The sequence below is a fragment of the Saimiri boliviensis genome, chromosome 18, assembly GCF_048565385.1.
Source record: "Saimiri boliviensis isolate mSaiBol1 chromosome 18, mSaiBol1.pri, whole genome shotgun sequence".
NCBI lineage: Eukaryota > Metazoa > Chordata > Mammalia > Primates > Cebidae > Saimiri > Saimiri boliviensis.
Genome location: NC_133466.1, coordinates 12685898 through 12713432, shown reverse-complemented (window position 1 = coordinate 12713432; position 27535 = coordinate 12685898). Strand labels below are relative to the sequence as shown.

At 42.0% G+C, this 27535-nt stretch overlaps 1 long non-coding RNA gene and 1 other non-coding gene across 2 annotated transcripts in view; one reads left to right on the top strand and one right to left on the bottom strand.

Annotated features, from left to right (window-relative positions):
• The first annotated feature begins 2456 nt into the window (after window positions 1–2456).
• LOC141582023 (uncharacterized) overlaps window positions 2457–27535 on the top strand; it is a 34482-nt gene continuing 9403 nt past the window's right edge. The window contains exon 1 of the long non-coding RNA XR_012514860.1: window positions 2457–2847. This is a non-coding gene — a long non-coding RNA (uncharacterized LOC141582023). The remainder of the gene's footprint in view (window positions 2848–27535) is intronic.
• On the bottom strand, window positions 14260–14394 carry LOC120368511 (small nucleolar RNA SNORA70). The gene has a single exon (XR_005582616.1). It is a non-coding gene; the product is annotated as a small nucleolar RNA SNORA70 (small nucleolar RNA).

Genomic DNA, 27535 nt, shown 5'->3' with positions numbered 1-27535 from the left:
ACTGGCTAAGAAAATTAAGATGGCCGTAATATATTTTCCAATAAAAATCATAGCATAATAGCAAAATTACTGCAAAAAAACAGTTTTGTGGCAAAGACATAAACATTACAGCTGCAATAATATGCTGTTTGTTTTGGCAGGAGAAGAATCCTGTACATTGCAGCTTTTCAATGGGGGAAAACATAAAAGGAAAATACTGTAAAATTAAAGGACTGTTTTTAAAAAACCAAGAAATGCATGAATGCTTTTAAAATTTGAGCATGGGTATATTTTGTAGAGATGGGATCTTGCTGTATTGCCCAGGCTAGTCTTGAACTCCTGGGCTCAAGTGAGCCTTCCACCTTGGCCTCCTAAAGTGCTGGGATTTTAGGAATGAGCCAGGAGCCACTGTATCTGGCCCCATTCTACTATTGATGGGCATGTAGTTGTATCTAGTTTTTTACTATTACAAATAGTGAACCCATGAACATTCTCATAAATGTGTTTTGGTGAACATGTATATACATTCTATTGAGTATACATCCAAGATTGAAATTGCTGAAAATGTACATATGTTTCTGCTTGAGTAGATATTGCCTAACAGTTTTCTAAAGTGGGCGGACCATTTTACACCCTGCCAGTAGTATATGAGAGTTCCAGTTGTTCCTCACTCTTGTTCACAAGTGTCTTCTTCATTTTAGTCATTCTTGTGTACACAATTGTGATCCCAGGTGACATTTTCTTTTTTTTTTTTTTATGTTGGTGGCTGCACAACTTTGTAACATACCAAAAACCATCCACTTGTACACTTGACATGAGTAAATTCTATGGTATGTGAAGTATATCTCAATAAAACTGTTACACATTTTTTTTAAAGTGTTGACGAGGATGCAGAGCAATTAAAACTTTCTTATTATTTTTATTTTTTTTATAAGAAAAAGAATAAAGAAGAGGAAGAAAGAGAAAGAGGAAGAGGGAGAGAGAATGGGGGTAGTGCTTTATTGCCCGGGCTAGAATGCTATCTAAATATGGGTATGCCTATAATTGTCCTTAATAATGGAGATATAAAAGAAAATAAAGGAAGAGAATAACAAACGAGGAGCCAACGAACATTTCGTTTAAACTTCTAAGTTGATATGATGTGGTACTGATCTACGTATTCCTGTATTGGATGCGTATATATTTAGGATCTTTAGCTCTTCTTGTTGTTGCATTGATCCTTTTATCATTATATAATGTCCTTCTTTGCTTCTTTTGATCTTTGTTGCTTAATTTTAACTTCTGCTTTTTATTTATTTATTTTAGCTCTCTGGTTGGTTGGTAAATCCTTCTCCATCTCTTGTTTTAAATCTTTGTGTATCCTTGAATGTGAGATGGGTCTGGATGCAGCATACTGATCGGTTTTAGTTTTTTATTCAAATTGCCTGTCTGTCTTTGGATTGGGGGATTTAGTCAATTTAAATTTAGAATCAATAATAATATATGTGAGTTTAATACTGCCAGTTAATATTAGCTGGCTATTTTGCCCATTGATGTAAATTCTTCATTATATTGATGCTCTTTTTGGTATTTTTTTAGAAAGGCTGATACTGTTTGTTCCTTTCTATGTGTAGTGGTTCTTTCAGAATCTCTTGTAAAGCAGGCCTGGTGGTGATGAAATCTCTGAGTGCTTGCTTATTCACAAAAAACTTTATTTTTCCTTCACTTGTGAAGCTTAGTTTGGCTGGATGTGAAATTCTGGGTTGAAAGTTCTTTTCTTTAAGGATGTTGAATATTGGTCCCCACTCTCTTCTGGCTTGTAGGGTTTCTGCTGAGAGATCTGCTGTAAGTCTGATAGGTTTCCATTTGTGGGTAACCTGACCTTTCTCTCTGGCTGCCCTTAGTATTTTCTCCTTCATTTCAACCCTGGTGAATCTGACGATTACGTGCCTTGGAGTTGCTCTTCTTGAGGAATATCTCTGTGGTGTTCTCTGTATTACCTGGAGTTGAATATTATCCTGCCTTACTAGGTTGGGAAAATTTTCCTGAATAACGTCCTGAAGCGTATTTTCCAGCTTGGATTCATTCTCTTCCTCACTTTCAGGTACACCTATCAAGCGTAGATTAGGTCTTTTCACATAGTCCCATATTTCTTGGAGACTTTGCTCGTTCCTTTTTATCCTTTTTTCTCTAATCTTGTCTTCTTGTTTTATTTCATTGAGTTGGTCTTCGACCTCTGATATCCTTTCTTCTGCTTGATCAATTCGGCTGTTAAAACTTGTGCATACTTCACGAAGTTCTCGTATTGTGTTTTTCAGCTCCATCAATTCACTTATATTCCTCTCTAAATTGTGTATTCTTTTTAACATTTCGTCAAATCTTTTTTCAAAGTTCTTAGTTTCTTTGGATTGGTTTAAAACAAGTTCTTTTAATTCACAGAAGTTTCTCATTATCCACATTTTGAAGCCTGCTCTGTAACTGGAACACACTCGTTCTCCATCAAGCCTTGTTCTGTTGCTGATGAGGAACTGGGATCCCCTGCTGAGGGAGAGGCGTTCTGATCTTGGGTATTCTCAGCCTTTTTTGGCTGTTTTCTTCCCTTCGTTATAAATTTATCCATCTGTGGTCTTTGTATTTACCGTCTTTGTAATTGGTTTTCTGAGTGGACTTCCGACTTATTGATTCTCAGCGCTGAAATCTGAGCAACCCACTGCACCGACTAAATCAGCGGCATTAAGATCGATGGTGCTTTTCTGACTCTGCACCAAGAACCGAGGCTCCGAGGCGTCGGCAAAACCGCCTCGCCGGTCACAAGAGTCGCGCTGGCGACCCGTGGGGCTCCTCCGCTGGGAATCTCCTGGTGCGTGAGCAACAAGAATTCATGTGAAGGTATGGCGTCCTCTCGTTCTTTGCGCTTTCACTGGGAGCTACAATCCCAAGCTGCTAGTGATCAGCCATCTTGGATCTCTCTGACATTTTCTTGTTAACTATTTGAAGGCTATCTTCTTTGTGTAGTGACACAATTGTTCATAATTCTACCCGTTTTTTTTTCTTTTGGGTTGTCTGACATTTAATATAAATCATTTTGTAGGGCTTTCTTATATAATATGAATGAGTCCTTTGTTGAATATACGTATTTTAAATGCATTCTCCCACTCTCTGGTTTAACTTTTCACTCAACGCTGTCTTTTGATGAACAAAAGTTTTTCATCTTAATGTATTCTAATTTACCTATTTCTTTCTCTAGGATTATCACATTTTATATGTTGGTTAAACAAACCTTTGGCTACTTCAGTTTCAGGACAATATTTTTCCATGCTCTATTACAGAAGTTTTACTGTTTTATTAAGTTAAATCATATGAAATTACTAATAGTCAACTTTAAAAATAGCAATTTCATGTGGTTTAACCCAACACATTTAACCTAAGATCTGTCTGGAATTGATTGTCATGTTTGGTGAGAGTCAGAGGTCAATATTTAAAACAAATTTAATTGTCTGATTATCAGTTTCTTACAAATTGGCTGACTGTAACACGTGGACCTGTTTCTCAACTCACTATTCTGTTCTATTGGTTTGTTCATTCTTGCGCCAATACCTGACTGTCTTGACCACTATATTTTATGATAGATTTTGTTTTGTTTTGTTTTCGACGTGTAGTTTCTCTCTTGTTGCCCCGGCTAGAGTGCAGTGGTGCGGTCTCGGCTCCCTGCCACCTCCTCCTCCTGGGTTCAAGCGAGGCAGGAGTGCCTCAGCCTCCCGAGCAGCTGGGATTACAAGTGTACGCCACCATGCCTGGATAATTTTTTTTTTTTTTGTATTTTTAGTAGAGACGGGGTTTCACCATGTTGGCCAGGCTTGTCTCGAACTCTTGATCTCAAGCCATCCATCCACCTGTGCCTCCCAAAGTGCTGGGATTACAGGTGTAAGCTCCCACGCCCGGCCGGGCCTTTTATCCATTTTAATAGTTCCGGAAGTGTTCTTCAAGATTGCCTTAGCTACTCTTAGCCGCTGTTTCCATTTAATTTTAGAATCTCTTGTTTTAGAATTATTACCATATATATTTAAATTGACATGTGATCATTGTACCTATTTATGGGGCACATAGTGATGTTTTAATACATATAATGTATAGGGATCGGAGTCTCTACTAAAAATACAAAACTTAGCCGGTTGTGGTGGTGGGCATCTGTAATCCCAGCTACTCAGGAGGCTGAGGAAGGAGAATCACTTGAACAAGGTAGGCAGAGGTTACAGTGAGCCAAGATGGCATCACTGCCCTCCAGCCTGGGCGACAGAGCCAGACTCCACCTCAAACACAAACAAACAAACAACAACAACAACAAAAACGTTCCTAGGCAAGTTTAATGTGATCAGCCCAACAGTGAGATGGCTCTGTAAACAACCCATGGTTACACCCCATGTTTAAGAAAAGAAATGAGAGCGTCCCTTTCTCGTCCACTAGATGGCAGTATTTCTCTGCACACGGACCAGTTTTGCGGGCTCGCCAGCAAGGCAGCCAATGTCCCCTAGGAGGCGCCCCGGGCTCGCAGAACCTGCTCCCGACGCAAGGAGCTGCCTAAGAGGTGGCACCGGCTTCTGCTTACCTGGTGAAATGAGAGGCGCTGAGGGTCCCCTGAGCCTTGTGACTAAGAACTAGGGAAGCGAGCCGGTGAAAGAGGAGGAAGGTATTCCCAGCACGCAAGCACTTCGGTGAAAACACACCCGAAGCGGATGCCTTTCCCAGGGAGTATCTTGAAACCTAATTTAGGATTTGAAATGGAGTTTTCTTTCCTTCCTTTATCCACTCGCCTTGGAAAGCATGTGACTAGTAGGCAGTATGACCCAGCTAGAGGTCAATTCAATTTACAAGATGCTCCCTTTATGCCATTGCACCATTAAAAGTAATTGCAAAGCCACAGTTACTTTTGCACCAAACTAATAATTAAAAAACAAACATCCCTCCACCCCCAACTTCCCAGAACACCTCTTTTAGTATTGACTCTTTGTGGATAGATATGTATGGAGAAAAATGTTCAAAAAATCATTCTAGCATCTCAGTAGGTACAGAAAAGTACTTGGTAGGTAGGAAGGAAGGCCAGATCGCTGTGTAATCACAGCGGATCATAAAACATGGCAGTGCAACCCCCTATGTATAAAGGGTCTGTACTTTTAAATTTTTGGATCTCAAAATAACATTTTCTAATTAAAATGTTTTACATGGCGGTTAGTTTCTGAGTTATCCCATAATATTACTTCCTATTTTATCATATTCCTTTATCATTTGAGTCATCTGTGGTTATCATAAAAAATATAGACCAGATACAATGGGTCACATCTGCAATCACAGCACTCTGGGGGGTTGAAGTGGGAGGATCGCTTGAGGCCAGGAGTTTGAGACCAGCCTGGGCAACATAGTGAAGCTGGCTCTCTACAAAAAATATTGAAAAGCTGGCCTGGCATTGTGGTATGGGCCTTTAGTCCTAGCTACTCAGGAGGCTGAGGTGGAACAATCTCCTGAGCCCAGGAGTTCAAGGCTGCAGTGAGCTATGATCATGCCACTGCATTCCAGCCTAGGTGACAGAGTGAGACTCTATTTCTATAAATAAATAATATATGTAGAGAGAAAGATATTATAATCCTCCCACGTTCCATCCCCAGATACAATCGTCAACATTTCTGTATCAATATTTTTCTCTATGCATTACCAAAAAGTTGTCACAATTTTAAATTCTTCACAGCAACTAGGTGCTAAAGACTTTAGGTGACCCGACTTTAGGTGACTCCTCTTGTCTGTTCTGCTGTCACTGATCCAAGGCAGAGCAATTTTTTTTTTTTTGAGAGAGAGTCTCGCTCTGTTGCCCAGGCTGGAGTGCAGTAGTGCAATTTTGGCTCACAGCAACCTCTGCCTCCTGGGTTCAAGCAATTCTCGTGCCTCAGCCTCCCAAGTTACTGGGACTACAGGTGCATGCTACCACACCCAGCTAATTTTTTATATTTTTAGTAGATACGGGCTTCCCCCTGTTGGCCAGGCTGGTCTCGAACTCCTGACCTCAGGTGATCCACCCTCCTTGGCTTCACAAAGTGCTGGGATTATAAGCGTAAACCACCCTGCCCGGCTGGCAGAGCAATTTATATCTGTTCTCTGAAGGTTTTCCATCTCACTCCAGGCAACATGGTTTCTCCGTTTTCTGACTGCTGGGTTGCTGGGAGGCATCACCACCAGGTTTTCAAGTATGTTCTGTGTTCTGTGATGGTTTCCTGTTGTTAACCCTTTTGTCTTACTATTTCTTTGAGCGTAGAAGCTATGCTCTACTAAGTGCTTAATTACACCTAATAAATACTTGTTGACTAGTCTATTCGTTGAAGTCTAGCCCCCTAAGCCTCTATGTTTCAGCGGTAAAATGTCAATCCCCAGCTCTGTCACTTGCCTTCACAAGCTAATATCCATACTACAGAAAAGAATCGAAGAGGCAGGATTGGGCCCCAGATCTGGCCAGATATGTTTCAGGACAAAGGGTGGAAGTTGGGTTCTTGGTTTTGGAGCGCTCATTGACTACAGAGTCGCGCAAACACTTTGGTACTTAAGTGTCGTTTTAAAGCTCAGGTTGGTTTCTCTACATGATACGGTCTTTTTCTCCATACCTTGGGAAATTAGTGTTATTTTTAAATGGTCTTAAAACATATTGAAGCCCACTTATTTTTCATAAGAAAACGTGAAAAATGTTCAGACTTCACCAATGGTTAAACAATGCAAATGGCCACAACTTACATAATTAGCCAACATATTTTAAAATGAAATTTTGCTATGCTGGTGAGGACTTGGCAGAGTCCTACATCCGAATGTAGCCAGTTACAATGTAAGTTGGTTTCCCTCTTTGAAAAGCAGGTAGGACTTCTCATCTAAGAACCGTAAAAATGTTTATATTTTTTTGATCAAATGGTCCTGTGTTTTGGAATCTATCCTAGGCCAAGCATCTAAAGGAAGTTGGATGCTCTGTGTTTGAAAACGTTCCCTGTAATCTTTATTTTTGGCATGGAAAACTTGGAAACAACCTAGTAATAACTACCACTTGTCTGGCTCTGCAGTTCAGAAGCAGCGGTCACTTGTATCATTTCCTTGGATTTTACGGTGGCCCTGGGAGGTAGGCACGGTTGCGATCCTCACTTCATAGATGAAGAAACGTGTTCAGAGTGGTTAAGGCACGCAGATCACACTGTTGGAATAGAAGCAGAACTGAGCTGAGGTTTTCTGATTCCAGGGGCTGATCCTGCAGTATGACATCTCTTTATATCTGTGTCCAGCAACAGGGTAAATGTTAATATAGGAACAGGAATATAGGTATCTAGCATTGACACAATTATTTTGAAAGCAACATAGCAATATTAAGAAAATACTTGGATAAAAAAAAGTACCAAAAAATTCACATCTTTGCTGTGATTATTGTATAAAGTTAGGTAGCCTTAATACTTAAGAACTGCAAGAGAAGGGAAAAACTGAAAGTCATTGAGAGGTTTCCTTTCATTTCAGTACCTCATGCTTATCATTTCCTATTGCTGTGAATGATGTGGCACTCCTTGGCTCTTGAATGGAATCATAATTTTCTTAGGAAAAATTCTGTGTATGGAAACACATTCCACCAGGTTGCACTTGCTTTGAGAACACTAAATATAAAAGTTCTTGGAATTATAGATTGATAGAGTCACAAAGGCCTATGAGGGAAGGGCCGGCGCTGGTGGCAGAGAGAGGCTGAGCCCAGCAGTGCTGAGCCCACATTCTGGACGTTTCATCTCCATGACACTTGGGAAGCGAACCTTGTGTGGAGCATGGAGGGGTGGGACCTCCTTGGGAGGCTGACAAAAGAAGTCTGGGCTTGCCAAATGAAATCAGGCCTTGGGAGGCCGGAGGAGCCTCCGCTGTCCTCAGCACCAGTGATTGAACGCAGGATTACAGAGGAAACATTCCTTCCAGCCTCCTCAGCCCTCAGCCTCGGCTCATCAGGCCCATTCACAAGGCTCCTTCCCCCAAATATTGACAGGGGTGCCTTCTCCTTATCACCCTCACAGCTGACACTACAACTCACACAAAGGGGCTTCAGGAGGCTAATGAAAACCAGGCAATAGGAGAAATCAAGGGCTAACACCTCAAGAATGCCACGGGGGGTCTAGAGCAAAGGAAAAGACATACAGTGTGAAAAGCACTCCCAGACGCTGCCCCGTTTGCACGCTCTGCCTATAGTTGGCACTCGATTATTTTCTCATGCCTTCTACTGGCCAGGCACTATGTCTTGCTGGACATCTTAGTCTAGCTAGTTTTTCCTGTTTTCCAGACGTGGCATGTCTCATTGGGTAGCGTCATCTCAACAGCCTGGTCATCCAGTCTCCTTTGTTACTAAAGCCTTCCCTGTCCAGGAGCATCCACACAGAATCTGCCAGGATGCCATCAGACTAGGCTAGTAGCTTAATGTTCCCTCAGCCTGACATATTGGATCACAGCATGTTGGACAGAAATGTTGAAAGGTTGAGGAAAGAGCTGTAAGGGTATAGTGCCTGGAATAAATATAGACAAACATTTTAGAACTACCGCAGAGGCCTAGATAGTCATCAAAGCTTTTTAAAAGAAAAATATGGTGAAGAATCTTCAAAATAGGAAGAGGTGAGTAAATACATGTTGCAGGTGGAATAAACGAGTGACTTAGGAAATCAGAACACAAACTGTCATGCCGGATTGCCTAGACTTTGTGACTTATACTACCTATGTGACCTTGAACAAGCTCAGTTTCCTTGTCTGAAAAGTGGAGATAATGATGATAACAATAATAGTACTTGCCTCGCAGGGTTGTTCTGAGGATTGAGAGCATTATGCAACAAGCTCTGAGATCATCATCTGTTATACAATACATGCTATAAGAAGTGTGAGCTACTATTATTATTATTATTACTTTCTTGCAGCAAATAAATCCTAGAGGTCTATTAGCATCACCAACTTTCCTACAGAGCCAAAGAATATAGTAACGCCAGTATAGACAAGGAGAATTCTGATTATTTTATTTTATTTTTGAGACAGAATCTTACTCTGTCGCCCAGTCTGGAGTGCAGTGGTGCAATCTCGGCTCTCTGCAACCTGTGCCTCCCGGGTTCAAGCAATTCTCCTACCTCAGCCTGCCAAGTAGCTGGGACTATAGGTGCATGCCACCACGCTGGGCTAATTCTTTGTATTTTAGTAGAGATAGGGTTTTACCATGTTGCCCAGGCTGGTCTCAAAACTCGAGCTCAGTCAATTCATCTGCCTTGGCCTTCCAAAGTGCTGTGATTACAGGTGTGAGCCACCACATCCGGCCCTGATTATTTGTTTATACTGTATGTCCTTAAGTACAGTTCTAAAAGAAAATACTAGCACATAGAATTTAGAAGTTTATTAAAATGCAAAAATCATAGGAATGCAAGGATGGCTTGCTATGATGAAATGTATTATCATAATTTACTATATTAATAGATAATGGAAGAAAAAATCCATAATTACATTTTTGTGACCCAAAGAGTTTTTGGTCAAAATTTTACAATTATTTCTTCATTTTAAAGTTTCAATTAGCAATAGATTCTGGACAGAATAAATTAACATGTAAACACGTATGCACATATTAATTGAAAAACCATCATGATGCTAAATGTCCAAATGCTAAAACTATTTTTTCCATTATTAAAGATAATATTGATCACCAGGGAAACTATTTTTTAATACTGTTGTAGGTTTACTAGCCAATGCAATCAGATAAGAGGAAAAAAAGCTGTAAATACGGGGAGAAAATTATTTGCAGATTATGTAATTATTTACCTATAAAATCCATAAAAATAAATTGAAAAGCTGTTGGAAACAATATGACTAAGTAAAGTACCCAGTTACAAAGTTAGTTATACAAAAATTAATAGGCTTTTTCCATACACAAGTATAATGGGATGAAATTGATCAATTTCAAGTCTGATTGGCTGGGTGATTTTTTTATCTTCTGCAAACTAGAACTCCTCTGCCTCTGAGCAGTGGTCTGTAACAGGATGAATTTCTGTTGGATCAACTGAAGTGGTGGCTTGGGCAGCGAGTCAATTCTTCATCAAGACATACCTTTTTGTTGCTTCTAATTACCTGCTGGCAGGAACTAAAAGTGTGTCTGTTGTATGCATGCCATGTGTGTCAAATTAGAGTCTTTGAAGCTGTTCAAATAAAGAGGATTAGTCATAGTTCTAGGGAGATATAAAGACTAAGCCAAAAGAAGCAGAGTTTATCTGGCTTCACGCTTCACCCATCTGTTAACCCGGCTGAGACACATTTTCTTGTAGCATTAGTATTTTATTCACTGTTTTTCTTGATATAGTCACAGATTTAATTGATTCTTTATGGTAATAGACCTCTTGTATCCATAAAAAGAACATATTCCATCATTATCTTAATATCACATCTCATACAGAGTGGCAGTACAATTGGAAAGTTATTTCTCAGACCACTAAATTTATACATAAATGTTAAACACCATATATTACTTTTAAGCTTACTTTTGATCTGCTGTCAAACCTAAGAAGTTGCTTTATTATGATTAACTCTGTATAATAGTTAATTTTTTCCTCTAAAATGTGTTTTAAAGTCCAAAGCTGTATTTGACATTATTTTTGAAGCTGTGTGATTTATTCTTTTTTATTGTCCACTGACAAATATACATATTTGAAGATATGTATGATAGTACCATTTTCAAGTAAGTTTAAGGACCATAGAGCATCTAAGTGATATAAAGCTTCACCCATAAACCCCAAGCCCCTAGGACTGCAGGCCCACATATATTATCCTTAATATCAGAGGAATTCTGTTTATAACAAATATGCTGAGTTCAAGACCAGCCTGAGCAACATGACAAAACCCCACCTCTATGAAAAAATACGAAAATCAGCCGCGTGTGGTGGTGCACCTGCAGTCCCAGCTACTTGGGGGCCTGAGATGGGAGGATAACCTGAGCCCTGGGAGGTCAAGGCTACAGTGAGCCATGATTGTGCCACTGCACTCCAGCCTGGGTAACAGAGTGACACCATGCCTTAAAAAAAAAAAAAGAGAGAGAGAGAGAGAAAAGCAGTCAGCTTTTTGCTTCCTACGTGTCTGTCACCACATAAACAAAGGAAAGTGAGACTCAAGTTTACCATAAAAGAATCCTTCACTGGAAGCAATCCGACATAAACCCTCAACTGTTTTAGAAAAATGAGTTTATGATCATTACTATCTTTCTAAAAGGATTCTTTATTTCATCACAGGAACCTTCTACTAACCATTAGTCTAACAAAGCATCTAATTTATAAAAATTAAAAATATATGGATCAATTTGATATAGCTTATCCAGCCAGTACATGTTTGTTTAAAATTTTCATGGCAGATACATCCTTACTTCCCTTATTTCTACCTCCTGTATTGAGTTCTCAATCAACTTTTACATAAATTATTGTGTGTGTGTGTGTGTGTGTGTGTGTGTGTGTGTAAAAATTATTTAACATTCCTATGTTGAATTTTGAATTTCTTTCATTTGTTCATTCGTTTTTCCATCGGACAGATATGTATTGCAAACCTATTATGTGGCAAGCATAAGTGCCCTGGGGTTATGGCAGCGAACCAAATTCTTGTCCTCATAACAGTTTATATTCTGATATGGTGGAGAAAAGAAACTGGTGACTTTAAATATAAAGTCAATCAAATGCTGAGTTTGTTATAGAAAAACAAACTCAGTTGGTACTTGTCTCTCAATGATCAATCATTTGGGCATTTTGTGATGACCTTATTATATCCTTAATTGCATTGCACAAATGGGAAAAAAAATATCTCTTCCAATTGCCGTTTCCATCTGATGAGTCCTCCGTGGGCGCAGCAAGCAGCTGATTTGCCATCAGCTTTGTACGAGTGGAAGGCTATTTTGGGAACAACATATTCTTTGGTGTCAGAGTGACTGACCTTCGAATCCTAGTTCTTACTCTGATATTGGGCGAGTTACTTGATTTCTCTGAGCCCATTCTTCCATCTGTTAAACAGGAGTATCATTCAGATTAACGAAATAATTGGTGTATAGCACCTGGCAGGTGGGAGCTCCCCTACCCAAGGTCCCCATTGAGTGGCAGAGCCTGGACTCGATCCCACATCACCTCACTCTGGGGCCAGCCCTTATCCCGTACCATGTTTACATTTAATGATCTCTGGTGATTTTACTCACAAGACAATAGATTTATGCATGATTTATTCAGAAGACATTGAGTGCTGTGCTTCGCTGCCTCTTTGACCTCCCTGGGCCAAAGACGAAGACATTGGGGGAGGGTCCAGGGTCTCTTACAACCATGCACTTCTGTGACTCTAGGCAGCGTTGCCAACCATCTTGACTTGCCTGAGACTTGGGTTTCCCTGGACAGGGACTTTCAGTACTAAAACGGGGAGTGTCAGGGAAAACCAGGATGGTTGCCCACCCTAACTCCAGAATCCTTCTGCATTTGGTTTATGCCATCAGCTTCCCTGATATACCTCTGAATACCTAAAATTGGACATAATCCTGCAAAAGAATTCAAACATCAAGTCAGCAAACACAGCTGCAGCCGTGTGGCCCCTCCACCTCCTCATTCATTTCTTCTTCTGCCTTTGCAGTTTCGTATCTGAGTGCTGTTTTGCAAAACTGTCTTCGATCATCCATTGCTATGGTTTTAGTTTTGGTAGCTAGCCAGAGAGCAGCCAATCAGCCATCTCAGCAGACTACGGAACACTCACAGAGATGCTCTTCTCTGCAAGGCTTGATGTCTCTGTTTACCTTGGGAAGAAAGCAGAATGTCCGCAATCTCCACCTCTAGTCTCTCTAGTGAATGTAAAGGCAAGCTCCTTCTCCCACTCCTCCTCCGCCTCTTCATTTTTTAGTCTCCTTCTCATCATTATTATCATTACTACAAAAGGCGGTCACCTCTAGGGGAACAACAACCAAATGAGAAGCTCTCAGAGCATGATGTTTTGATGCTGAGCGGAGGCTGCACACCTTGTGACCGCTCCCTGGTGGGAAGACGGGCTCTGCCAGCCCCAGCTGAGATATCACTTAACAGTGTGGGCTCTTCAGGGGCAGGGTCTGCTCAACATGTTTACAAGATGGGTAGCTATTAGCAACATCTTATAGCTCAGCTAATTAACAGGAAGAGTGCCTGATGAAGCCCAGCCCTAAAGAGGACCAAATTGCATCAGTGTTTGGGCTTTAAATTGATACCAAAAAATAACTCACCACAGGTGTGTGTTTTGAGTCTCGCCTTCCTCCAGCAGGCTGGTTGGTTGGTAGGCTTCAGCTACAGCAGATCCCAAGGTGGCCCAAACGCCAGGGTTACAAGTTTATTAAGGTCATTTACTTTGGTTACGTGCAGCCATTATTTTAGCTCAGTGGTTAAGATCGTATGATCACTGATATGGTTTAAAGCTGTGTCTGCATCCAATCTCATGTCAAATTGTAATCCCCACTGCTGCAGGAGTGGCCTGGTGGGACATGATTGGATCATGGTGCTCATGAATTCTCATAAATGGTTTAGCACCAGCCCCAGGATGCTGTCCTCAGGATAATGAGTGAGTTCTAGTGGGATCTGGTTGTTTAAACGTGCGCAGCACCTTCTCCCTCTCTTGTTCCTACTCCAGCAGTGTGATCCACCTGCTTTCCACCACCCGCCATCACTGGAAGTTTCCTGAGGCCTCTGCAGAAACTGAGCAGATAGATGCCAGCATCACATTTCCTGTACAGCATGCGGAACTGTGAGCCAATCAAAACTCATTTCTTTGTAAATTATCCAGTCTTGGGTGTTTTTTTGTTGTTGTTTGTTTGTTTTTTGTTTTTGTTTTTTTTAATAGAAAATAGGATTTATTGGTGAGTATTAAGAGGGGGCAGCACCGTGGAAGCCCTCATGAGTGTAGGGCCCGCCACTTGTCCAGAGGGCCATGCCTGGGGATGTACTTGACCCCAGAGCCATCTGGGATGAGCCACTTCTCAGCCACCATGTCTTCAAAGTCATAAGGATTAAACTCAGTAAAGCCCCACTTCTTTGAGATGTGAATCTTCTGGTGGCCAGGGAACTTGAACTTGACCCTGTGCAGGGCCTCAATCGTGTGCTCCTTGTTCTGCAGCTTGGGGCAGATGGACATGATAACCATGGTGCCATGTGAACCCCGGCCACGGTGCCCTGGGGCCTTCCACAGGCACCTCATGTACCTGTTTGGAGCCTACATTGGGGCAGTGCAATGTCAGAGACATGAACCTACATCCGAAAGGCTGGTCTCCAAGGTCCCTTAGCACAACCCATGCAAGAAACAGGCTGCCTCCACTACCAAGGAAGCTGCTGTTTGCAGCCACTGCACACTGGGCCCCCATGAGGAAAGAAACCTGGTCAGCTTAACTGGCTGCAGATCAGGTATTTCTTTATAGCAATGTGAGCACAGACTAATACAGTCGCCAATCCCCATGAATCCTGTACCAGAAACCACCTGGTCCTGCCACAGCTAAGGACATTGTCTTGGATGAACTCACTCTCTACTCTGTGGCACACATGTTTTCCATTAAAATGGCCCTATTATTCAAGCAGGAGTGAAATGCTTCTCTCACTTCTCTGGTGAAGTCTTTCCATGGTGAATTTTCTTAATCAGACCAGTAGATGAGTTCCACTTCTTATAAAATCTTCCTTTTACTAGTAATCTCTTCAGCAGATAATGACCTTAGCAATTGTTGACACCACTTCCTCTATTTGAAGTTTTAAAGTTTTCGTTTGGTTAAGAAAACTAACTTGAAATTTTGAGGTCACTTCTATTGCTGCTCGTGGGTTGAATTGTTCTGGCTACCTAGTGATGTATTGCTTTTTGCCCACTGGTAGGAAGGAGGTTCCCAATGCTGGAGGTGTGGCCTGGTAGGAGGTGATTGGCTCGTGGGTGCTCATGAATTCTCATAAGTGGTTTAACATCACCCCTTCGATGCTGTCCTCAGAATATTGAGTTCTGGTGAGATCTGGTTGTTTAAAAGTGCATAGCACTGCCTGGGCACGGTGACTCACTCCTGTAATCCCAGCAGTTTGGAAGGCCGAGGTGGGTAGATCACTTAAGGTCAGGAGTTTGAGTCCAGCCTGGCCAACATGGTGAGACCCTGTCTCTGTTAAAAATACAAAAAAAGTTAGCTGAGTGTGGTGGTGAGCTCTTATAATCCCAGCTATTTGGGAGGCTGAGGCAGAAGAATCGCTTGAACCTGGGAGGTGGAGGTTGCAGTGAGCCAAGATCGCACCATCGCACTCTGGCCTGGGATACAAGAGCAAAACTTTGCCAAAAAAAAATAAAAAAAATAAAAAGACGTGGACAGCACCTTCCCCCTCTCTCTCCTGTTCCTACTCCAGCCATGTAATGTGCCTGCCTTCCACCACTCACCATCACTGGAAGTTTTCTGAGGCCTCTACAGAAGCCTAGACATGGTAGAACCCATGTCTATTTTATGAAGGGTAAAATAGCACCCCTATGATACTGTATTATCCTACCAGAGTTTAATAAATTAGGGTGAAAACCAGTATCTCCCAACTCTCAAGGTAAAAGGCTGCGTTATTTGTGAAGTATTATCACTAGTATGACTTTACAAAGGCATCTTGGTTCATTCTTAGTGCTGTTTGTTTGTTTGTTTGTTTGTTTGTTTTGAGACAAAGTCTTGCTCCGTCATCAGGCTGGAGTGCAGTGGCTCCACCTCGGCTCACCACAACCTCCGCCTCCCGGGTTCAAGTGATTCTCCTGCCTCAGTCTCCCAAGTAGCTGGGACTACAGGTACATGCCACCACACCCAGCTAATTTTTGTATTTTTAGTAAAGATGGGGCTTCACCACGTTGGCCAGGATGGTCTCGATCTCTTGACCTTATGATCCGCCCACCTTGGCCTCCCAAAGTGGCGTGAGCCACTGTGCCTGGCCATTATGAGTGCTGTTGAGATTCTTGTATCCAGTGGGAAGCTGACCAGGCACCATCTAAGATCCCTCTCAGTGTAGAAAACATGTCAGCACCAGTGGCTACTCCTGGACAGAAAGGGAAGGTTGGTAATGGGGTCAGCTGATGAGACTTTCACTTTTATTTTTATCCCCTTCAGCAGATTTTGAAAAATGAAAGTCACATCTTGCTGTTGAATAATGATAGTAATATCTTTTATGTAATTTTAATTTTAATTTTAATTTTTGAGACAGTCTTGCTCTGTTGCCCAGGCTGGATGGCAGTGGTGCCATCTCAGCTCACTGCAACCTCTGCCTCCTGGGTTCAAGCAATTCTTGTGCCTCAGCCTCTCAAGTAGCTGGCATTACAGGCACCTGCCACAATGCCCAGCTAATTTTTTAAATTTTATTTTAGTAGAGACTGGGTTTCACCACGTTGCCCAGGGTGATCTTGAACTCCTGAGCTCAAGTGATCCTTCTGCCTTGGCCTCCCAAAATGCTGGGATTTACAGGCGTGAGCCACTGCACCCAGCCAATAATAATATCTTTATTCAGGCTGTAATTCAAATGTCCCCTTAGCTCTCTTAATTGTGTTTACCTCTGAGCAGAGACAGAAGGGGGTATGGACTTAGGGCTGCTCTGTAGAAGTGGCAGCAACTGTGTGGTTAGAAATGACAAAGGGTCGCACACAAACCAGAAGGTGGGAGGTGACTCGTGGCAAACTCCACCCCTGCACCATGGTTGGTCAAGCCCCCCTATTTTGGGGGCACTTTGAGGGAGGGTGGGATAAGAGTTGCAGTTGGAAGACAGGAATACGGCTCAGGTGACATTATTCCTTCCATGCTGAGCTCACAGTGGCGCTGGGAGGTTTGCTATTCATTAATAGCACGTTGGCTAATCCATCACATTCATGGAGGAAAGGTCAGCCACATACATCACTCCTAATATTGCCTAATGACTTTCTCTTGAAAGTCAGACTTGGGCTGGCCTCACCTTCCAGTGTCATCTAAACTGATGCATTATAAATGATCAGGGTTCTACCGGAGCCACCGGAGGCTGACGCAGCTGCCCTTCACCGGCTCATCTACGAAGCTCTGTCCTCTGCCTCTCCTGAGAACATCCTCTCCCCTTCAGCAGGTCTTCTAGCCACATGTCATTACTCTTGCCTTGATTCTAAAACCATCCCCAGTCTGCTTTTGCCTGATAGAGAGGGAGAAAAGTCTATTCCTTTCTTTTCTTTTCTCCCTTGCCTTTTTTTGAGTCAGGGTCTTGCTTTGTCACCCAGGCTGAAGTAGTACAATCTTGAACTCCTGAACTCAGCCTCTCATGTCAGCTTTCCAAGTAGCTAGGACTACAGGTACATGCCTTTATACCCAGCAAACTTTTTATTAAAATTATTTTTATAGAGACACGGTCTCGCTATGTTGTCCAAGCTAGTCTTAAGCTCATTGCAGTCTCAAACTCCTGGCCTCTAGCAATTCTTCCACCTCAGCCTCCCAAAATTCTGGGACTATAGGTCTCTGTATCCACCGGAAAGTCAATTTCTAAGAGCTCAGCATCCATCCAGGTGGGAGGCGTCTCTCCTCTGTGATCACTGCCTCTGGGATGGGAGAACAGGAAAAGATGGCAGTTAATTTCTTTCCTCTCATCATGAGTCCCTCTACTTTCCTTCCCATCTCACATCCTGGCCTTGCTTCCGACTACAACGGCGGCAAGCCTGCAATTAAAAGCAACCACTTTTATGAGTCATTGTTCCGCAAAAGCAAATACCCTCAATATGTTGATTTAGAAGTTTTCAGGGGAGCCACCATGAGGCCACTTCTGCAATGCCAGGCTAACTACTTTTGAAAGAGGACCATATGCTGCCTTTACAACATCCCTTTGGTGTTTAATTTGATGAAACAATGTGCCACAATCAGCTGTGAGGACAGCAGCCGTGATTGATGGAGAGTGACTCACGTGGTCTGACTCTGATTTCAATATCACCGTGCTAATCCCATTATTCGCTTGAGTTAGCTTGTTTTGGGCTACCTTAAAAAAAGTTATTTCTTTAATGGTCAAATTGCCGTGAGGTCTGGAAGATTTAATGTATCATAAAACTCATTAAATAACCAGCCTGGCAGCCCACACTACTGGATAGTGTGCTAGCATATGGGAGATCCTAGCTGAAGACTTCAGCATTCATTTCAACACCACCCAGCCAAAGCCTCCAGGGACAGGTCTGGAGGTGTGTTCTGAGCTAGCATTCTTCCAACTTTCATGGGTGCATGAATCATCGGAGTACTGTCTGGATGTGCAGATTCTGATTCAGCAGTTCTGGGTTGGGGCCTGGGAGTCTGCATTGCTGACAAGTCGATGTCCTTTCTTCTGGTTCAAGGCCCACACTTTGAACACTAGGGAACATTCGCTAGAGGATCTTGTGAATATCCAGTGACAGCAGCTAACACTCATGAACCGCATTGACTGGGCCATAAGTACTGTATGTGTGTGTTGTATGTGCTCGCTTATTTAATTTTTACTCTCAGCCTCATGAGGGAGATACTATTATTACCTTCATCTTCTAGATGGAGAATTAAATAATTGAATAAGTGAATAAACTAAATAACTGAACTGAGTTCATACAGCTTATAAGTAGCTAAAATAAAATTCAAAACCATGTCCCCTGACTTCACAGCCTCTTTTTTTTTTTTTTTTTTTTTTGTCCAACCTCTACGTTACATTCCTTTTCACATAGTTCTTAGAGCAACCATTTTTAGTTAGAGAATGGTTGCTCTTGTATGGATCCGCCATGGGCTTGTACTGGGTAAAATGATGAAATTCATCTCGGAAGCTTTAGACTTCTCTTTCTGGATCCCTTCCTCTGAAAGATAGTCTTTATCACACCGGGGTGCCGCTAATGCTGAATCAAAGCAATGTGTAGCCAAGCCGTGAGCGGCTACTATCCTAACCTGAGCGCTGCCTGGTAGTGGAAGCAGTCTTGGCCTCTCTGGTACTTTATGTCGAATGGGTGCTCTGGATGAAGGGGTTCTGGCAGCCTTCCCAGAAAGGAAAGAAAACAAATATCTTCTAGAGGTTTCTGGGGGGCCTTAGGGAATCCTGGAAAACCTGTGTAAGGTAAGGCCAGGATGCTTCTCTTCCCATCTGTTGTAATTGGCATTTCTGCTCACCATTCATTTCACCCTGGGGCTTTATGTGCAATTTTCTGGTTTATGTGCAATTTTCTCAAATCAATAGATTTTTTAATGTGAAAAATGTATTTTTTTTTTTTGAGACAGAGTCTCGCTCTGTTGCCCAGGCTGGAGTGCAGTGGTGTGATCTCAGCTCACTGCAACCTCCTGGGTTCAAGCAGTTTTCTGCCTCGGCCTCTCAAGTAGCTGGGATTACAGGTGCACACCACCACCTGTAATTAGCCTGGCTAATTTTTGTATATTTAGTAGAGATTGGGTTTTACCATCTTGGCCAGGCTGGTCTTGAACTCCTGACCTCATGATCCACTTGCCTTGGCCTCCAAAAGTACTGGGATTACAGGTATGAGCTGCCGCACCCAGCTGAAAGATGTATTTTTGATGTTATAATAACAAATAGGTTATTTTTTTTCTGCTTATTTGACTTCATAAGTAACAAAACAACAATAACCACTACCTAGGCATTTAACTGGAAGAAAGGTAGATTTGGTAATTAACTTCTAAAAATAGATCTTAATACATAGATTCATAAACATGCCTACAAGGCAAAAAGTACTTCACTAATGTCAGTTCAGAAAACTCACTGAACCCACACAAATGCCCCATTTTGTACAAATGAAACAAGAATATGTGTCAAAAGATAAACCAGGTCACAGCATTACAGCAATTACAGCATTTCCTTTAGAATGAATGTGCTGAAGGGGAAGAATGTTGCTAAACTGGTGATCTGGATGCCTGAGTTTTAACCCCATGTTATGTAAATCTGAACCTCAGCTTCCTCATCTGTAAGATGAGGGAGATTGACATCCAGACCTGATGTTAGGTGAATTAAGCCTCACTGGGGGATGCAACACCAGCCTGAGGTTTACTGATTGGGTAGCTCATTCAGCCACAACCATTACCCTCTGTTTTCAACTGGGCATTTCAGATGCATCATAAAACACTATGTTTTTCTGCTTCAGTCAGTTGCAATTGCTTAGAAACCTCATAAAAATGTATATATGTACACACACACACACACACACACACACACAAATACACATATTCCTTTTTAATTTTTTTGAGACAGGGTCGCCCAGGCTGGAGTGCAGTGGGACAAACAGGGCTCACTGCAGTCTCAACTTCCCCAGGCTCAGCTGATCCTCGCACTTCAGCCTCCCACGTGGCTTGGACTACAGACACTTACCACCACACCTGGTTACTCTTTCTATTTTTTTGTAGAGATGGGGTTTTACCATGTTGCCCAGAGTGATCTAGAACTCATTGGCTCAAGGGATTACCTGCCTCAGCCTCGCATAGTTCTGGGATTACAGGCATGAGCCACCTTGCCTGGCCACTATTTATTTATTTTTTTAGTAAGGAAGATGTTTACATATATTTGATTGCTGGACTAGGCATTGTGTGACACATGAATTATCCATTACAATAATAGCATGAGATACTGTTCTCCCCATTTTACAGATGGGGTGGGGAAGCTCAAAGAGGTTAAGGGACCTGCCCATAGTCACTGGGAGGCTGAGGCTTTACCACCATGAAAATCTGTCCATGTAGGTCAACAGCATTCTCTTCCGCAGAGGCCTGTGCACCATGCCCGTCCCTTCCCGCTAATGATGCAGCTTGCTTGCTTGCTTTAGCCTCAGCTCTTTTGTAGAGCTGGAAAGCTTTGTATTTTAGCCTATAGAGTGCTGTTAAACAATGCTTTCCATCAGCAGCCTTTTTTTCTCATAAGGAGTAAGAAAATAAGCAGCCCAAAGTATTTATTCATTTCTCGTCAACTGTTGCATGGAACTTGGGTCGGCTTTAGTCTTACTCCCCTCTGCGTTCTTTATAATCTTATGGATTGTATGGAGAAGTCTGCCCAAACAGATGACCTGATTACTGAAACCCGTGCATTTTCTTTGGCTTTCCCTTGTAAAGGAATCACTGCACTGTAAAATCCATAGGAAAATGCCATTTCTCTAAGCATATTTCTCCAAAAAGATCTCACCAAACACATAAATTTTCTTAAGGTGAAGTTCTTCATCATTCCTGGCCTCTGTCTTTGAAATGCCCAAAATGTGATGATGTAGCAAAAAAAAAAAAATTCAGGTTTGATGGGAAAGGAATGAATTTTAGAGAAGATGTTTGCAAAGTTCTGGGAGTAGTAAGGAGAAATGTGAAGCGGAGAGAGACCACTTGGGTCTGTTCTGTGTGCAGCCTTGGTGTTGTTTGCTACGGAGTTGTTTGTAACTTTCTCTCCCATTCCCATCCTCGGATTTAAATGACCAATTTTGGCATAAGGACTCACAGGTGCAGAACATTCTATAGGCTTGGACGACGTCATAAAAAAACAATTCAATCATATCTGGGACGAAGGCTGTCCCACTTATTCTCTCTAGCAGTCTAATGCTTTTGCTTTATTCAGATTTCCAATAGCCGACTGTCATTGACTTTGTACGCTTATGCATTAAGATTATACTTATTGTTTGGAACCCTTAATGCTGCAAATTACCCCTGCAAGACTTAGACACTGATAGGAGAAAAGGTTTTAAGGAATGCTTGAATTAACTCATAACTGCTACTTGCAAAGTTTCCAAAAGGTCTGATTTTTTAAAAATTGTTGTTAGCATATGTAGAAAGATGTGATCATGAACTCACTGAAATAGAAGAGCAACTCCTAGTTTGACAAGGAGTTTGGTTGCCCTGGGAATGTACTTTATAAAGAAGAAAAGAGTTCTTAATTCAAATACGTTGGGTCATGCTTGAGGTTGAAAAAATTCTTGTCTATTGCCTTTTTTCATTTGTTCTCTAGAAATCAATAAAAATATATGCTATCACTCCTGTCCCTGTCTACCGCTCTGCTTCAGTTATAATATAGCAAAGAGTTATTTAACCTAACCCAGACTAAAAATTATCACCACATCTAGAAATCTCATGGTAGAAGTATGATCTTTCTTTCCTATAGAGCATTCTCTCTCAGTGATTTTTGCATTCGTTTACTTAAATCGCACAAATGACAAACCAACAAGAAAAACTGAAATGGTTTTGATCTAATTTACATATAATTGTGTACGAAAAACTTTCAGAAATCTCAATGACCCATTGTAAACGACCAACGACCAGTACCGCCAAAAGGACGGGAGTTATTGTAACCTGTTTTAAGCAACAGGTACTAAAATGAATAGAAATCAATGTTTTTTGATCTCTCTCCTTCCCCCTCTGCTCCCTATTTTTGAAAATCACGTATCTGAATAATTCCATTAGATTTTCAGCTGCTTTTTGAGAAGCAGGGTGTCCGAGCAGAACAGAATGTTTCCTGCCAAACAGTGGTTCTGCTTAATTTGATGTCTTAGGTAAAAACCCAACAATATTCCATGAGACCATTACACACTATTTTATTCTTTTCTTTCTTTCTTTTTTTAATGTTTCACTTGCAGGAGCTGGGAGGGGAGGGGAAAAGCCTAAAACAAACTAATTTTTGGTCATTTTATTCCTTTTGCAAACAGTTTGAAGACTAACCAATTTGTACTTACAAATCTGGGGCATTAGCAGACGGGGACCCTAAATCCTCATGCATGCAAGCGGTAACTGTTTGTATGCCAAGCTGTTTATAAGCCTGATTTGACAGGAGAGAGCTATTCATTCCTTTGTCAACTGTCAGTCTAAAAACGTGAACCTGCCTGGGTCCCGGGGTATGGGAGCGCTAAATCTTCTGTCCTACCACTGTATAATGAACAGACTGTTTCATTAGTGGGACAATTCACTCGACAAATCCAGCCCAAACAACTTATTTCACAATTTGTGAGCAGAATTAAATTTCAGGGGAGTCGCAAGAGGGGGGCGGGAGGGGAGGAGGGGGAGTAGGTGAGCAGCACACAATATACTGAGGGATCAATGTGTTGGGATAAGTGTTCCAGGCAATTTTGCCGGCAGTTGTGGGCTGAGGCTCGTGAGGCCACCGCATGCAGATCAGCGGATTAGGGGGACCGCAGCATTAGGTCAAGTGTCTCGAGGGGAGCTGATAAACACCCCAAACCTGACAACAGATTTTCCTTTCTTCCTGCACCACTTCTTAAGTGTCAGAGCAAATCTTTTGAATGGCAGCGGAGTTTACTTAGAGGCCCTTTCTTCAAGAAGACACTCTATCCATTTTCTGAAGCCCATTCCAGGCTGCCTCAGGAATAAATTTGCCCCGCATCTCACACACACACAAAAAACGTCTTTTTCCTTCACATCTTGACTATGAGCCTTTGTCTCAAGGTGTGTGAACCAGAACAAAAATCCACATCGAGAGCCCCTCAGGTTTCAGAGCCTCTGGATTTAGCTTTAATACAAATTAAACACTTTGAAGATTACACAAATCCTTTTTTTTCCTGGTCACAGAAAAGTCTCATTTTAAACATGACCAATGTATGGATTCTGTTAAATGGAAAAATTTTAAGCAGCAAATGGTCACAGAATGACTTGATCTTAACAATATCCTATATGTACATTGCTGTTAATTCAAACAGAGTAAAGAGCCAGCATGCTGTATTTCTTACGATTTAAGAATCCCAAACAGAAGCTGGTCATGCTTATTGTCTTAAGTTGTATCTCTGTATTAACTCAAAGTGCATGATAGAAAATCCTTGTTGTAACATCAAAAATTTGCTTACTAGATTTGAGCAGAGAGGCTTGATTTCACTTTGAGATGTTCTAAAATGTTTAAATAGCCTCACATGTTTGAGGGCTCTTTGTTGCAGCTTGGTTTTGCATGATGGTTTCGTTTTTTATTTCTTTTGGCTGTTCAATGTTTGATTGGGTACAGTGTACAGATATAGTGTGAAGTTTTCAAGGGACCACCATTAAAATTATCAAGTAGGAAAGTCTGTCCTCTGAATATTAGCATGTCATTTTCCCAGGCATGTGAACTCGAGCCATTTTGAGCAATCACTTTGAAGATATTTTCCTTTTAATAAGCATTTCTATCAAGCAGAGTCTTATGGGAAAAAAATAAGTGTTTTGGATATATTTTTTATAATCCTTTTTTGAATTTAGGTAATGCAAAATACGTTATTCAAGTACTGAATAATATTTCTGTGCTGGACCAACACTATAAAAATTCTTTGAATATTATTGATTTCTACTGCTAGCTCCACCTACTCTATAGAGAATATTTAACCAGGCAAACTAATACTTAGGCCATAAATGTTTCTTATTCTCCCTCTTTCGCCAGAAACTTTTGCAGGATTAGAGCTTCTATACGTTTTGGTAGTTACATCTTTGGTGTATAAGGATCTCAACACTGAATGGAATCATTGCAGGACATTCTACACTCACTCTCCACTGCTGGATTCCTGTTAGGTGAAGAGACTCGTCCTTTACCTCTTTTTCACCATTTTGTAAGAAAGAAAAACATACCATATTTCACTGTATTGAATGCAACTGCCAATCAAGATAGTCTGCAGCCTACCTGTGGACCTTGATGATTTCACATGTTCTGTGGAACAATTTCTCCCCCACCTCCAATGACTATGGCATTCTTTGAGAAAGTTAGTTTGGTATTTGCTTTCCCCGAGCAGGTCCCAAGCTGACACACACACACACACACACACACACACACACACAGAACAAAACCCACAAACCAGTTAGCCAGGCTGTTCCAACAGCCCACTGAGTTCCATGATGGCAAGAATTTCGTGAATAATAATGGGACACGCAATCCCGTGCAGTCCCACGGAGGACTCAGCCTAATCACCCGGAAATTCTGCTTCGTCGCAGCCCTTTCTCTTGCTGTAAGACTGCTTGGGCTCTCTCTTCGCTTCCACATCATTTAAGCCTTTCTGCCCACCCTCCAGTCAGCCCATCCCTGGGACCTCTGCTGGTCGCAATGCTGGGGCTCCCCAGGACTTCTCAAGAAGTTCTGTCACCTTCATCCTAGAGGCCTCTTCGCAGCACCAGATGAAGTCTGCACCTTCTCTTGTAGGATGTTCAAGCAACACTGGCTAGAGCAAGGATCAAAGTCAAAGTCATCCTAAATTCACCACTGAGCGATACCACTGCCAATAAGCAGGAAACTGCTTTTCCAGATGTCTATGCATTTATACATCTTGTCTAGTAACAATGGTACCGCATCATGCATACCGTTTTATTGTATTTGTGTAAATTATGGGATGCAAGTGGAATTTTGTTGTATAGATAGACTGTGTAGTGGTGAAATCAAGGCTTTTAGTGTATAAGCAATATTGTGCCTATTAATTAATTTGTCATCATCCATCCTCTCCCACCTCCGCATACCATTTTATAGCTTGTTTTAACCAACAATATGTCATGAAGGTTTTTTTTTTTCATTTCACTGACTCTGTATCTTCATATTTCTCTCTCTCTCTCTCTCTCCCTTTTTTTTTTTTTTTAAGATGAAGTTTTGCTCTTATGCCCAGGCTGGAGTGCAGTTGCACAATCTCTGCTCACTACAACCTCTGCCTCCGGGCTTCAAGTAATTCTCCTGCCTTAGCCTTCTGAGTAGCTGGGATTTTAGGCACTTGCCATCATGCCCAGCTAATTTTTTATATTTTTAGCAGAGACGGGATTTCATCGTGTTGGCCAGGCTGGTCTCGAACTCCTGACCTCAGATGATCCACTTGCCTCAGTCTCCCAAAGTGCAGGGATTGCAGGCATGAGCCACCACACCTGGCCCATGTTCCTTTTTAAAGATCACATCAGAGTTCATCATATAGATACTCTTTAATTATATAATTAATCCCTTGGTGGGCCATTTTGCGGGGTGGGGGAGTGCCCATTTTTTTCTTGTTAGAAAGGAAGGCGAAATCAGTGTCTTGTACAAGTCCCTTTGGTGTACTTCTCCGGTTAGCTCTTTAAGATAAAGACTTAAAAGAGGAATTGTTAGGTCAAAGGATATATATGTTTTCACATATGTAGTTAAACTCTCCTCTGGAAATTTATCATATAATGTTAATCCTGTCAGCTGCTTTTCAGGGGCAGGAATGCAGTGGGGCAGGGAGGCCATATTTACTTGTGATGCAGGATTTTTCTTGGCCACTTTGCCAACTAGGGACTTCCCTGGCCAGCGATGCCCCCCTGTCCAGGACTCACCTAACCCTAGGCCTGCCAATGGAGGTGCCCTGTCCCCTTGGCCTGCCTGTGTGGTAAAGCTTGTACCTGAGTTTGGTGGTTTCTGAGCTCTTATCTCACGTTCAAGAAGAATAAGGATATACTGACAATTGAAGGGTGAGGATGGGTGAAGATGAATTTTACCGAGTGAGGGAACAGTTTTCAGTAGAGAGGGAACATAGTGGGTGGTCCCTCACCCCTGCAGTTGGGTGATTTCTCTCTCCCAGTGTGGCTGAGGCTGGGACTTTTATGGGCTCAGAATAGGGGAGTATGTGCTGATTGGTTTGTGAGTATGCAAAGAAAGGCTAAAGCAAAGGCATCATGCAAAGGTGGACACAGCAATGTAGAAAACCAATTAGGAAAAGGTAAGTATATGTAAAATAGTGAAGGGTGGGGACCAATCAGAGGAAAGTGTACCAAATGGGAAGACAGGTTCTCAATCCAGTCTGTGGGTTTGACTTATAGGTTAGCTTTCAGGCTTTAAACTGTCTTTTGCTTGAAGGTCAGGTTTTACCGTAGACCCATCCATATCTGCCTAGACATTTGTCCTCCTCTGAAGAGGTACATCTAACTGCCAATAGGATAAGAATGGTGACTGATCTTAACTGCTTCATGCTGACAGTGGGTGCTATCTTGGGAAAATGCTTTATCTGTCTGCAGAAAAAGTCTGAGGACAAGAAGCCTAGGGAAAAAAGAAGTGATGAGTCATAGATTTGCATTCATTTACCCTTCTGACAAATCCCAGGGGAGCCCCCAGAGATGACACAGGATTTTTCTGGGCCACTTTGCCAACCAAGGACCTCCATGGCCAGCAATGCCCTCCAACCTAGGCCTCACTTTGGCCCCAACCTCTGCTTTTGTTACAGCTTGCCTGCATTGGGCAGTTTCTGAGTTCTTGTCCCGTGTCCAAGAAGAATGAGGATGCACCGACAATTGAAGGGTGAAGATGGGTGGAGAATAATTTTATTGATTATATGATTGATGGAATCAGCAAAGAGGGACATAGGGGATGGTCCCCCACCTCTGCAGTCAGGTGGTTTCTCTCTCCTAGTGTGGCTGAGTCCAGGGCTTTTATGGTCTCAGAATAGGGGAGTGTGTGCTGATTTCTTTGTGAGTATGCAAAGAAAGACTAAAGCAAAAGCACCACTCAAAGGTGGGCACAGCAGTGCAGAAATCCAATTAGGAAAGGATACATATGTAAAATAGACGAAAGGTAGGGATTGGTCAGAGAAAAGCATGCCAAACAGGAAGACAGGTTCTCAATCCAGTCTGTGGATTTGACTCGTAGCTTGGCTTTTAGGCTTTAAACTGTCTTCAGCTTGGAGG